The following is a 12,016-nucleotide window of genomic DNA, read 5'->3' as shown; positions in this document are numbered from 1 at the left end:
CACTTGCTTTGAATGGTCGCCTACTGAGTGAAGGAGGGCAATGCACGAAGCAATAGGCTCCTGTTGTGCTCTAGCAAGATAAGCCGTAGCACTACAGAGCTCATGCATGTTATTGTTTGGTGAAACTGATTAATAGGTGATGGATAATCTGACACCTAGTGGTAATTCAGGGATGCTCTAGTTTCGAGATCAGTGTACTATGCTTCCCACTGAAGATTTATCCATTTCAGCTCGCTTATTTTTTGTGTGCGTCACACATCTTGTATGGAATAATTCTCAAATATGTACTGCACTTAGAAAAATACAGCTCTGGGAAAAAAATAGAGAAGACTCCAATTTTCTGCTAAATTAACATCTGTACATGTATTGCAGCCATTTTTTTTTTCAATTGTCTATTGAATTCAAACACAGGCACAGCTAACACATTAGGTACTTATTAGTCAAGTCAAATGTATTATAGCACTTTATACAACAATTCACAAAGCAGCTTAACACATGTACGAGTCCAAGGGTGACTGTGGCAAAGAAACCCTCCCTAGAGCATGAAGAAGAAGAAGCCTTGAGGCAGCAAGACTCAAGAGGGCCCATCCTCCTTTGACCATAGAGGACCACCATTAAATTGCATTTCTCAGGGTTGATTTAGAATATTGTGAGGCAGCATGTACATCATTGTATAGTGAATTAATCACACACATGCAATGTGCAGGAACAGACTTGAACTAAATCACACAGAACAATTATACAGTATATACAGGGGATTTTTGTCGCACAGTCCGTGGCTCACAATAGTCATCCTCTTCGATGTTGAAGCTCACAGACTTTCTTTCTGGAGGCAAGGCATCCTTCAAAATATTATTGCCCATGTCTTGCGTGTTTTCGTTTCTTCTGTAGCAACAGTATTATAAGAGCCCTGCCTGCAGAATCAAGGCCAAGGATCCTCAAACAGCAAATGGTAAAATGATGTTTGAAATGTTCTTGGCTTGTGTAACATATAATTTAAGAATATAGATATGATTGCCTGCTAAATTCTTCACTGTGCATCTTTATGTTCTTCCATCAGTTTGTTTTGCTGAGATTAAGTGCAAGGTGCCACCTCTGTAGTCCACACTGGTAGAGACTGGTCCATCAATCCTGTCCCAGGAGTTGAAAATCCATATTGTTCCATTTGATTGACACTTAAACACATCTGACCCTGTATATGTTGTCCCCTCGACAGTGCAACTGAGCAAAGAGGGAGCCGCGATGAGATGAAGATATTGTCTCCAGCATTCAATACCAGACCTTCAACTGACACTGGTAGGTCCCTGCAACTTGCCACTTGAGCCCCTTAATGATAACCGATGCATCTGCTTGAATGAGATCCTAAGAGTTTGTCTATCAAGGCAAAACAGAAGTTAGGACATTTTATCAGAGGTATAAAGAAGTATGGTAGGAACTTCCTTATGAAGGTCAGATTTAATTGTCCATTCTATCTCCAGGGGTTCATATCTTCCCAGGTAAAATGGCATCCAAGTATAGCACTGCTTGCAACTGCCCTGTAACCAGTTGTGGGATCAGCTGGAAAGATCTTCAGTACTACCGCAATACAAAAAAATGTCAAGTGGTGCAAGTGTTTAAATGAAGACATTAAACAGTTTAAGGTCAAGGTTAGAAATCTATTTATTTATTTATTTATTTATTTATTTAAAATGTGTTCGCAGAATCTTTCTAAGGAGTTGTATGGAATTTGCTTATTTGTTCTTGCGCACACAATGTTTTACTGAATCTTGTGTCTTAAAAGAGAATTTATGTATTTTTTTCTATATTCTGTAACCCTAACCCTAACCCTAGAATCCAATACACAGGGAGTCTCCAGATGGTCTGACTTGCCCCACAGGAGACCTCTGGAGCTCAGGTAAAGACTAGACTTGGATTACACAAATTTTATAGAATCTTTCTATGCAGTTCTAGAGAATTTATTTATTTCTTCAATTCACTGACAGAACCTTTCCTTTTTTTTTTTCTTAAATTACCTGTTTATGGAACAGTTCGGTAATCTTTCAATATTGACCTTTTACTTTTGAACATCTACAACACATGTAGAATACAACAGATGCAAACAGCAAGAAACCCTTAACTGCCCATTCCTCACTGAAACAGGATCTCATCCATTTCTCTGCAAGTCTAAAAATGAATTAATTATTCTTCTGTTGGATAATGAACATTTTCCCATATAAATGACATTGTGTATGCTTCAAACATGTCATACGTTTGTTTTCATAAGTCCCATAAAATTGTAAATGGTCATTCCTCTCTCTTTGTACTCTTAACAGTTCTGGGTGTGCCTGGAGGACTTTCTTTGCTTAAGATGAAGACAGTAGAGTTTATATAAATTCTTCAATTATTTAATTGAATCATTTAAATAAAATGTATTGTTGCTTTGTGTTTGTACCAAACAATGAGTGATATTTCATTCCATTTGTCCATGAAAACAATCCTGATTATCCAAGTTGTTGTTATAATTCATTTTATCACTTGCATTTTAGCTGTTAAGAAAACATCAGTGCATTTATTTGTGTAGTGCACTTTAATATGCCTAATTTAGTTCCCAATTCAGTTCTCATTTTGTTCTTTTCCAGGTCTCACTGTACCTGAATAAAAACAGTTTTCTTAAGGTCTCATTAGGTAAGTATGGATCTGGTATCATGCATGTAGGAAGGTAAGAATATTAGTGGTTTCAAGGAGTAGTTTGCATGTGTGTACATGTGGTGTTGTCATGAAGGTGAGTTAACTACCTTTTATAGGTTCAGAGGGAATTTTCTGTAGGGGTGAATACAGCTGTGAAAATGTAAAAAAAAAAAAAAAAAAAAAAAAAAAAAAAAAAAGGTTATGGAGGAATAAAATTTAATTGGGTTTAGTGTGGCTTAGTATTTTAGGCATGCCAGTCGCAACAATTCTTGGATATTTTCAGGAGGTTCATTGATGGAATTTGATTATTCAGCCTCTGAACTCTCACCTACTTCAGTAATGTCATCACCGCTCTCTTTGCTGGGACAGCTCTGCTGGTTCTGTTCCTCACTTCTCTCCATCAATCACAGTTTATTTCTCTTGCATGCTTGTTCTGTCGATACCCCTGACCTTTTTCCTCACTGTCCCTGTACTGCTCATATTCTCTGGTACTGTATTTCTGGCTTGTCCCTTAAGCATCCTGTACATTCCCTTCATATGGGTGTTTTTGTTTTTTCCTTTTCTTTTTTCACTAGAGACCGAACATTTACAGAATGTGCCCTGTATGTTGAACAGAATGTTGGTGCCCTGTAACGCAGCCTGCATAACTTTCCAAAAACCCAAACAGGAGAGGCCAGATAGTTATGTTGTCGGCGCAACCTTCAAATCCCCTGGGTGGGGGGGAACATGACCGGTGACATGTCAATGCTATGCAGAAGTGTTATCCTAATTCTGGACTTTTATTACCTAATGTTTATAGAGTCTATAATTGTAGGGAATTTACTTTTTTTATTTTTTCCTTCTGTACATTGGATTCTGTAAAAGTTCTGTCCTTTATAGATAATTTACATAGGGTTGCACAGCATAGAAAACATAAGTCTATTTTTTTTTTAATGAGGGGAGGATCGTGATAGTTTATAGGTCTCCTGCAGGCTGACCAAACTTTACAGAATCTTTCTATGGAGTTGTACAGAATGTTAAAGAAAATGGGTTAATGTTAGCAATATGATCTACTCGCAAGTTTGGGAATGAAATCAAATGCTCCTTTTTCCAAGCTGAGCAGCCATTCCAAAACACAATGTGCATTCCTGCAGAGCTAATTTAACATGTATGACTTTAGATAGTAAGCATACCCCATTTCGATCTTGTGGAGTTCTCCGATCTTGGTATTTTAGCTGCAAACGTTTCATCACCAGTTGAGGTGACCTCTTCAGTGCGAGCGTCATTGTGTGCTTGGCCTGTGAGTTCTTGTCATAGGTTTGTTTGTGGACCGTGTTCGATCCTTGAATGCCATTGGTTGCTCTGGTTAACTGGGTCCTAAAGTCTGGTCTGGGTCACAGGTTGTAGGCTAACCTCTGATTTGGTTGATAGATTTAATGTAGGGCCCTGGTCTGGTCTGTCATCTTCAGGCTGATTGGGCTAGGCAAATGCTGGTTGTTGAGCAGGGCAGTGGGCTGCATCTCACTGATTGGGCTGAGTACTGGTTGATTTGAGCATTGAACTCCCTCCATGTTTTTCTTCTGGTTCTCATGTACCACTTTGAATGCTTGGTCTGATTGATTTTTATGTTCTGACTGTCTCACAGTTTTCTGGTTGGATTTCTTTGTAAGTTCTCTTTTTGCCACTCGTCCTTTTTCCGTATTTGGAAATGTGCATGGTCTAGTTCTGTGTTTTATTTCCTGACTTATCTGTAGAGTACCATGCCTCCAAGAATTCTCTTGCATGTCTTGTGCTTGCTTGTGCTATGACACTTGACTGCATTCAAACTGAATTTATGTCCCTTATTGTCTTCATGAATGGACAGCAGTGAGCAGGGATCTTGTTGTTTGATGGCTAACTGGAGTTCATGTAAGCGAGTGGAGAGCTTTCCGCTGGTTTGTTCAATGTAGTGCCTGTCCCAGCTGTTGCATGGAATTTGGTAAATAATATTGGTGTTCTGTTTGCTTTGGAGTTGTTCTTTCTGTCTGTAAATCACATTTATTAATGTTGTTTGGTTTGTGTGCTACTTTGATGCAATAGGGTTGAAGTAATCTTGCTGTCATCTCTGAGGTATTCTTAATATAGGGTAATGTTATTCGCATTGTTGTTTGTGTGTTCTGTATGTTGTTAGGCTTGTTGTTCAGATGTATGTATGTATGTATGTATGTATGTATGTATATGTGCGTATGTGTGTGTGTGTGTGTGTGTCTCTTCCCTCAGTCTTGGTGAGTGCATACATTGTGTGTTGGTGGTATAATGCTGGTGCTATTTGTCGTATTTCATGTAGTGTTTATTCTGGTATATTATTTGATTTGACTGCATGTTCAAAGTCGTTCATGCATTTTTGGTGTCCAAAGTTTAGACAGAGGAGTCCTCATGACTACATAGGTTTTATTTAAAAAACAAAACAAAAAAACACACAACTATTACTGGCTGTTGTTTAACACAATATTTCTGCCGAATGCTAACTTTGTGACACAATATTGTTGATATTCTAGTGAAATTACAAAATTTTGATGTGCACACACATCACTCACACACACACACACACACACCACTTGATGGTGTTCTTGGATAAAGAAATAACACAATCATTTTTATCCTTTTAACCATAAACCTTGTCAGTACAATTAAAGTTATTGAAAAGTTAATGAACCTTTATAGAAATATTCTGTTAAGGATCTTTCAGCGTACAGAAAAAATGCATATTATGTACAAGGACACAAACCTTCTGTAAAAGTTGTTAGTGAATAGAAAATAAAATGTCAATAACCCTAACCCGAACTCCATAAAAAGATTCTGGAAAACTTCTATAATACAAAACACACTTTTAAACTAATCCGTAAGGTCTCCAGTGGGGCAGGTCATACTATCTGGAGCCTTCCCACGTATTGTGAGGTAATTTCTGGGAAAAAGGTTTAAACATGGAAAAAATACGTACATTTTGTAGAATTCCATAGAAATATTTTTAAAAGTTCTAGGGCTGGGGTTAGGGTTAGGTTTTGTGAATTTACACTGGCAACACTTCACCACAATTGATGTGGATGAGCAAGAAGCCAAGGGTAAGGCACTGACTGGTGCTTTTTAAGCACTGCTATTGTATCCATTGATTACCGTTTTGAGGGTTTAGGGTTAGAGATTGGGTTGGGTTTTGGAAATCTTAAATTACTTCCCCCATAGTTGTCCATCAGACGACATGGTTGTGTAAGAAGGTCATGTAGGAGGGTCATGCACGGGCCAGCGCTTGTTAAGCATTGCCACTGGTCCTGGGGGTTTCTCATTTTAGACTCAACCTGTATGGGTTTTGTCTTAGGGTGTCTCATCAGACTGTCAAGTTGAGGTTTTGGGGGACTCATCGAATGATTTCAGGGTGGCTATTAGGTTTGCAGAAGGAGTAGGTGCACCACCGGTTTTGGCAGGACACCACCCATGCTTGGGGGTGGTTGTCGGTCAGGGCTAGGGTGTGAGGTGAGTTAGGGTCAGAGCTAGAGGTGTGAAATAATTTGCTAAGGTGGGGGGGTCTACCCTGGTAAAGACCAGAGGTCAGGAGTAGGTCTGGGTCGCTACTTATAGTTATGAGACGATTATATGTTTCCACATTCGCTCATTATTTCCAGCTTCTGTTTGGACTTAATAAGGTTTCAAAATAAACGACAGAGGTGTAGGTAGCGCTAGTGGGATGTTCTGCATGAACTCAGTTTTTGGTTTATAGCGTACTAGCTACATGCACGAGCATTAGTTACATAATACAAACACAGACTGTTTATTTGTGGTCTAATTTTAATTGGGAAAGTTCGCTTTTCGTATGTTAGTTGTGAAAGCTTATTTTAGTCTTATATTTTACTTGCTCATTATCCAATACTTTTTGCTGTATGACGCCTGTGATTTTGAATTATATGAATGCAAATATAAAAATGAACTGAGCACTGAGTCAAGGTATCAGTGGTTGAGTGTTGCAACAAAATAAACCTTCAGCAAAAAAGCCTTTGGTCTTGTAATACACTGATTAAATGCTGTTTACTAAGTCGGCAAAGTAAATGGGACCAGGCAGGCCCAGGGTCTGTAAACGAGGTGAGCGCTGCCCCCACAGGTGCCCTCGACGCTGTTGTAGCTGCCAAGATCAACCCCATGTTGGCGGCCAAGGGCAAGCTAAAGCCCTCCCAGATTGCTGCACCTGGACCTGTGGAGAAGGTCATCTTAACGTGTGCTTGATAGTCACATAGCAACAATAAATGGAATATTACAGTATAGATATACTCATATGGTATATCTCCAATATCTCTTGTATCTCTACTATAGTATCTATGCTATAATATCTGCTGTAATATTGCTGTTGTATTTACTATAGAATCTCTAATATCTCCTCCGTAGGGGTTGGTGGGGAAACCCATGTCAGTAGCAAAAGCTAAGGATGATCTAGTGGTGGCAGAGGTGGCGATAAATTATGCTCCCCTCATCTGTCGGAACCTCTTGACACGTGGACAAACTCAGGATGAGGTCAGGATCACTCCTTGACTGCAACACATCTGTTTGTGTGATCTAATACCCCTTTTCATTTAGCAGGAGGGGTTGTAGTGTTGGGTGGCTGATTACATGTCCAAATTTGCTTCCTTACTGAAATTAATATTTTAAAAAAAATTAATCGCCCCTTTTTTTTTTTTTACATCTTGTTTGACTTCTAGATAAACAATTCGTTATGAGAATGTACCCCCAACCACTATGTTGCAGTGTAATTTATGCTACCTATGTAGGCTTTTCTCTTTTACTCATTTGACTAGTGCTTTTCCTCAGATAGCATGATCTCCCACTTACACATTTGGGGTCTCTCTCTGTGCTTAATAACTATTATGATGAGTATAGTTGTTTGAGTGAAGCAAGGTGTTGTCTTGTTAAAATCTATGGATCTTACTGAACTCTATTTCAGTAGCAACATCTTGCTTAAACTTGGTTGGACTCTATCTTGTAACCTTGCTCAATCTCAGTTTGTGCTTGTTATCTTATGAAACCTCTTTCTATGTGTATTGTGTGTGTTTAGATCAGCAGGGTGAGTGATACAGCTGTGTCCACGAGAGGGCGTTACATTACATCAGAGGAGAAAGCCAAAGCATTGCCTAGGTATGTCTGTTATTCAGAACTTAAAAACATTTTTACATCTGGATATTGTGTGCTGTCTGTGGTGGGGTGCATTGCAGTTGTGCTGGCTGTTTTCCCTTGTAGGTGTGGTGCTCTTATTGGGTTAATTTTATTAATTCAATGTCATGTAGCCCTGTGATTGATGATGCTGATGTTTTCTGTCTGTTTTCTTAGTGATCGGCCTCTCTATCTCCATGTTCAAGGGCAAACTAGGGAACTTGTTGACAGTAAGTGCCATGAATCTAACCTTTAATGCTTCACTCTGCCTACTCAAAAGATTCTTGGAGCCTCTAAGTCTCTAAGACCTGGTATTCTGCGTCTGTGTGTTGGTCTCTGTAGAAGCAGTGAACAGGATAAAGGAACTCATCACTAATGGGGTAGTAAAGGCTGCCACAAGCTCCAGCACATCCTACAGTGGTGCCACAGTCACTGTATACCACCACCCTGGCCCTCCTCCCCCAACACTGCCCCCTGCAGGACACAAAGCACACTTCACTGGTGGGGTAAGTGAATGCACATATAATTATACTGGACTTTTATGCACACAGTTATGTGAATATGCTTAGTTGTTTTAAAACAATGCTTAATAATATTAAAAGCACAGTCTGAATGTCCTTAAACAAAAGTTTTCTTAATCATTCGATAAGAGAATTCAACATGATGTACTTGCATTTCCATTTTATGTTGTCTGTTATTGTGGTTTTTGTGTATTGGTTTTGTGTCATTGCAGTTTGTGTTGCTTTGTGACTTATTATTTTATTCTCTTTATTTCTGTAAGAACATTTTAATCTCTGCATCTCTGTTCAGCCTCTGCACTTTAGTAGATGTCATATTGGGTCCTGTTTTTTCACCTAGGGTTTCAAACGTAGATTAAAACTCTGGTCTTTTTAAAATGTATTATTAAGGGGACCAAACACACACACACACACACACACACACACACACACACAAAAAGATCTTTTGTCTAAGTTGTCAGAGATGCTTCTTAGTCTGAATATTGCTTTTTTGTCTGTCTCTTAGATGCACTATTTGCAGGATAAGCTCTTTGTAAGCTTGGAGCATGCTCTCCAGGGTTTCTCAGTGAAGGAGCGTGTGGAGGGTCCAGGTTGCACCTACCTGCAGCACATCCAGGCTGAGACAGGAGCCAAGGTCTTCCTCCGGGGCTGAGGCTCTGGGTGCCTTGAGCCTGCCTCTGGGAGAGAAGCTTATGAGCCCATGTAGATGTCATCAGGTCAGCGCCAACTTTAAGATAGAATGGTTTGGGGTTAACCCTAACGCATCTCAGCCAGTTAAACTCACAGCAGTGTCCTTTCCAGTCACCCCAAACCAGAGGGACATGCTGCAGCCAACAGTGAGTACATGTGTCAGTCTGACCATGCACGCACACCTGCATAATGTCATGATGTGGTGATATTCGTGAGTTCCAGGCTGCTGTGTTCTGATTTTGGTAAGCTGTGCTTGTAGGTGCATGCGGAGTACTCTCGCTACCTGAGCCAGAGGAGTACAGTGATGCCCACACAAGGTAACCACACCTCCCCACTACACTACCGGGGTGCAGAAGAGTTTAATATTTGATTGCATGATTGTATCTCTACATATCTGACAGGTTTTGCTCCAACTGCTGTGAATGGGATGCCTCCCCAGACAACGTACTGCCCATCCACAGGTTTTCAGGCCTCCTAGTGCCCAATACCCCATTGCACCTGCTCCAGCTAACTCGCCACAGGTAATGGAGCACGCTCTCCCTGTGTCAGCCAAAGCAACAGGACAGTCCATTTAAGAAACTCACAGTAATGCCTAAATTCATCAAACTAAATTCCATCAGCATGTGCATTCAAATATAGCACTGAATGGAGAGGGGCTTTAGAACTGATGTATGGGTACATTCTAACCCTATTATAACGAACTCAGTCATACCCAGTCAGGTTACATTCCCTGATATGTGGAGCAGTCATTGTGTTCCAGTGTAAATACGCCCTAGGCCATGCACAGATACATTTGCTCACCAATCAATTGAACAGTCTGTATTACAGTTAGTTCTTCCAGGACTAACCAACTGAAAATATTTTCCAACTTCTACGCTTAACACCAGTGTTTGTCTAATTTCAGTGGTTACTCAATGAAAGGTTATACCACTCAATGATTATACCAGTCTGATCAAAGTAATTATTATTGACTTGTACTTTAAATAGTATTGGCAGCTTATTTTACACTGTCTGTCAGACACTCCCTCCTGCAGGATTCCCATCTGTTGCCCCGCCCCTCAAACCTGCAGCCCCGCTCCCTGCCCCTCAGAAACGGCGGTTCACTGAAGAGACGCCTGACGAGACAGACAGCGGCCTGCTTGGATACTAGGTAAGAATGTTCTCTCTTAAATCTTCTTAATGGTCTTTTTTAAGTCTTCCTTTTTTTTTAGCTATTCTTTAAACTCTTTACACTTACAAACTGCTGTAGGCTTGAACACATTTTGCATGTGTATAAAAAAAAAAAACTAATTCAGTATTCAGCATATGTCTGTAGGGGTGCTGGATTAATATATGGAAAGCGTAGCATGTAAGTCATAACATTTTAAATGCGTAAATGCTGCACATACATTTTGTACTGGGCAGTGACTAAACTACAGAGATCCGTTATTATAAGCTGTTGTGGCAGGACAAGACGACAAGTTTATTTATACAGCAGATATAAATTATATTTCACACACACCAAGCTTTTTTATACAGCAGGTATAGATCATATTTAATACACAAGGCAAGTTTTACATTTACATACAATATATAAATGTAAATATAAATCAACACAAATATAAATCTTATTTAAGATGTTGTACAAATTAAATAGGTCATTTGATTTAAAGAGATGAAATTGAAATAAAAATTAAATATAAGCATGAAGTGCATAAAGGGGGCATGACCATGCTGGTCTGTGTACCTGTAGTGGCCCTTACCCGAGTAGGACAGTCTGTATGTATGTACCCGTGTTGGTCCTTACCTGAATAGGCCTGTGGTTCTGTAGGCTACAGGCCTTACACATTGTTAGTCCTGTTAATTTCCCATCTCAGACCTCTCATAGCACATTTCAGTTCACTTGCTCTATAAGTCGTCCTAATATCGTGCATTAATTATAGACAATTATGCAGCTTTGATGGTTAGTGAATGACTTTAGCTAAAGTAAAGAACATTGTGTTATGGTGATTATAAAATGTTTACAGTTTTGTAGCAATGCATTTAAGAATGATTGATTGATTGCTCGATAAATTGATTGATGGCTTGAATATCGCTCCCACCAACTGACCAATGACCACCGGTCTCCAATGTATTTCATTGTGTGCCTGTTCCCTTTACCTGTGAAAAACATTGCTTTGAATGCATTGCCTTTCTTCTTGCTGTTGTGCGTTTGTTTGTCTTTCCCTCCCTCTCCCACAGAGCTGCCAGTGAAGCGCTTGAAGATGGGGATGGTATCATATACCGGAGATTCCTCTGATGAAGAGGAAGATCAAAATTCCCAGAAAGTTTGTGGGTCAGGTAATATGGACCCTGTATCTTTGTCAAAAGTTATGCAATAGACTTTTATTTGTATACTACCATTTTAAATTTACAAAGTTTTTTGCATGATACAAATAAAATACAAAAAATATTCTAGAATTACAAGGGCGAAGTTATAAATTTTAGTATAAAAGACAAAATAACAGAATCTAAGTTCTATTTAGTTGTGATAAGTGCAGTTGGAGCTGTTTCTTGGTGGTAGCAAGATTGTCAATCAGATGCGCAGTTGTAGCTCAGTGGTTAAGGTACTTGTCTAGTAATTGAAAGATATGGGTAACCACTGGAGGGAGCTGAGGTTTGTGAATGTGATCTATTATTGTAGTAAGGACTGACACATTCTGTGCTCACGGCAGAATAACGGAGCTCCTGGGTAGGACACAATCTCACCTAGATTTAATATACACATACTTGAGCTTCACACTGTTAGCAAAGGATAAAAGTAAATGATTTTAGAGATATTATGGAAGGTTAGAATTTAATGTTTTGAGTAATATAGTTCTTGAAACAGGTTCTCCCTGTACATCTCCATTTCTAAAAGATCCATTGTCAGAATGCGATCCAAATTCACACAGTAAATACTCATTTTACACATTCTGATGTTTATTGAACATGTCATTACAGATTAGTTCACCTCTCTACATTTAAGAGCTGCA

At 39.4% G+C, this 12,016-nt stretch overlaps 1 pseudogene; it reads left to right on the top strand.

Annotated features, from left to right (window-relative positions):
- The first annotated feature begins 5,881 nt into the window (after nucleotides 1-5,881).
- Nucleotides 5,882-11,383, top strand: LOC113587194 (KH homology domain-containing protein 4-like; annotated as a pseudogene).
- Nucleotides 11,384-12,016: the final 633 nt, after the last annotated feature.

Source organism: Electrophorus electricus, chromosome 6 (assembly GCF_041902795.1).
Source record: "Electrophorus electricus isolate QZ-2024a chromosome 6, ASM4190279v1, whole genome shotgun sequence".
In the NCBI taxonomy this organism is placed as follows: Eukaryota; Metazoa; Chordata; class Actinopteri; order Gymnotiformes; family Gymnotidae; genus Electrophorus; species Electrophorus electricus.
The sequence above is the reverse complement of the archived record's forward strand: the minus strand, read 5'-3'. Positions and strand labels throughout refer to the sequence as shown.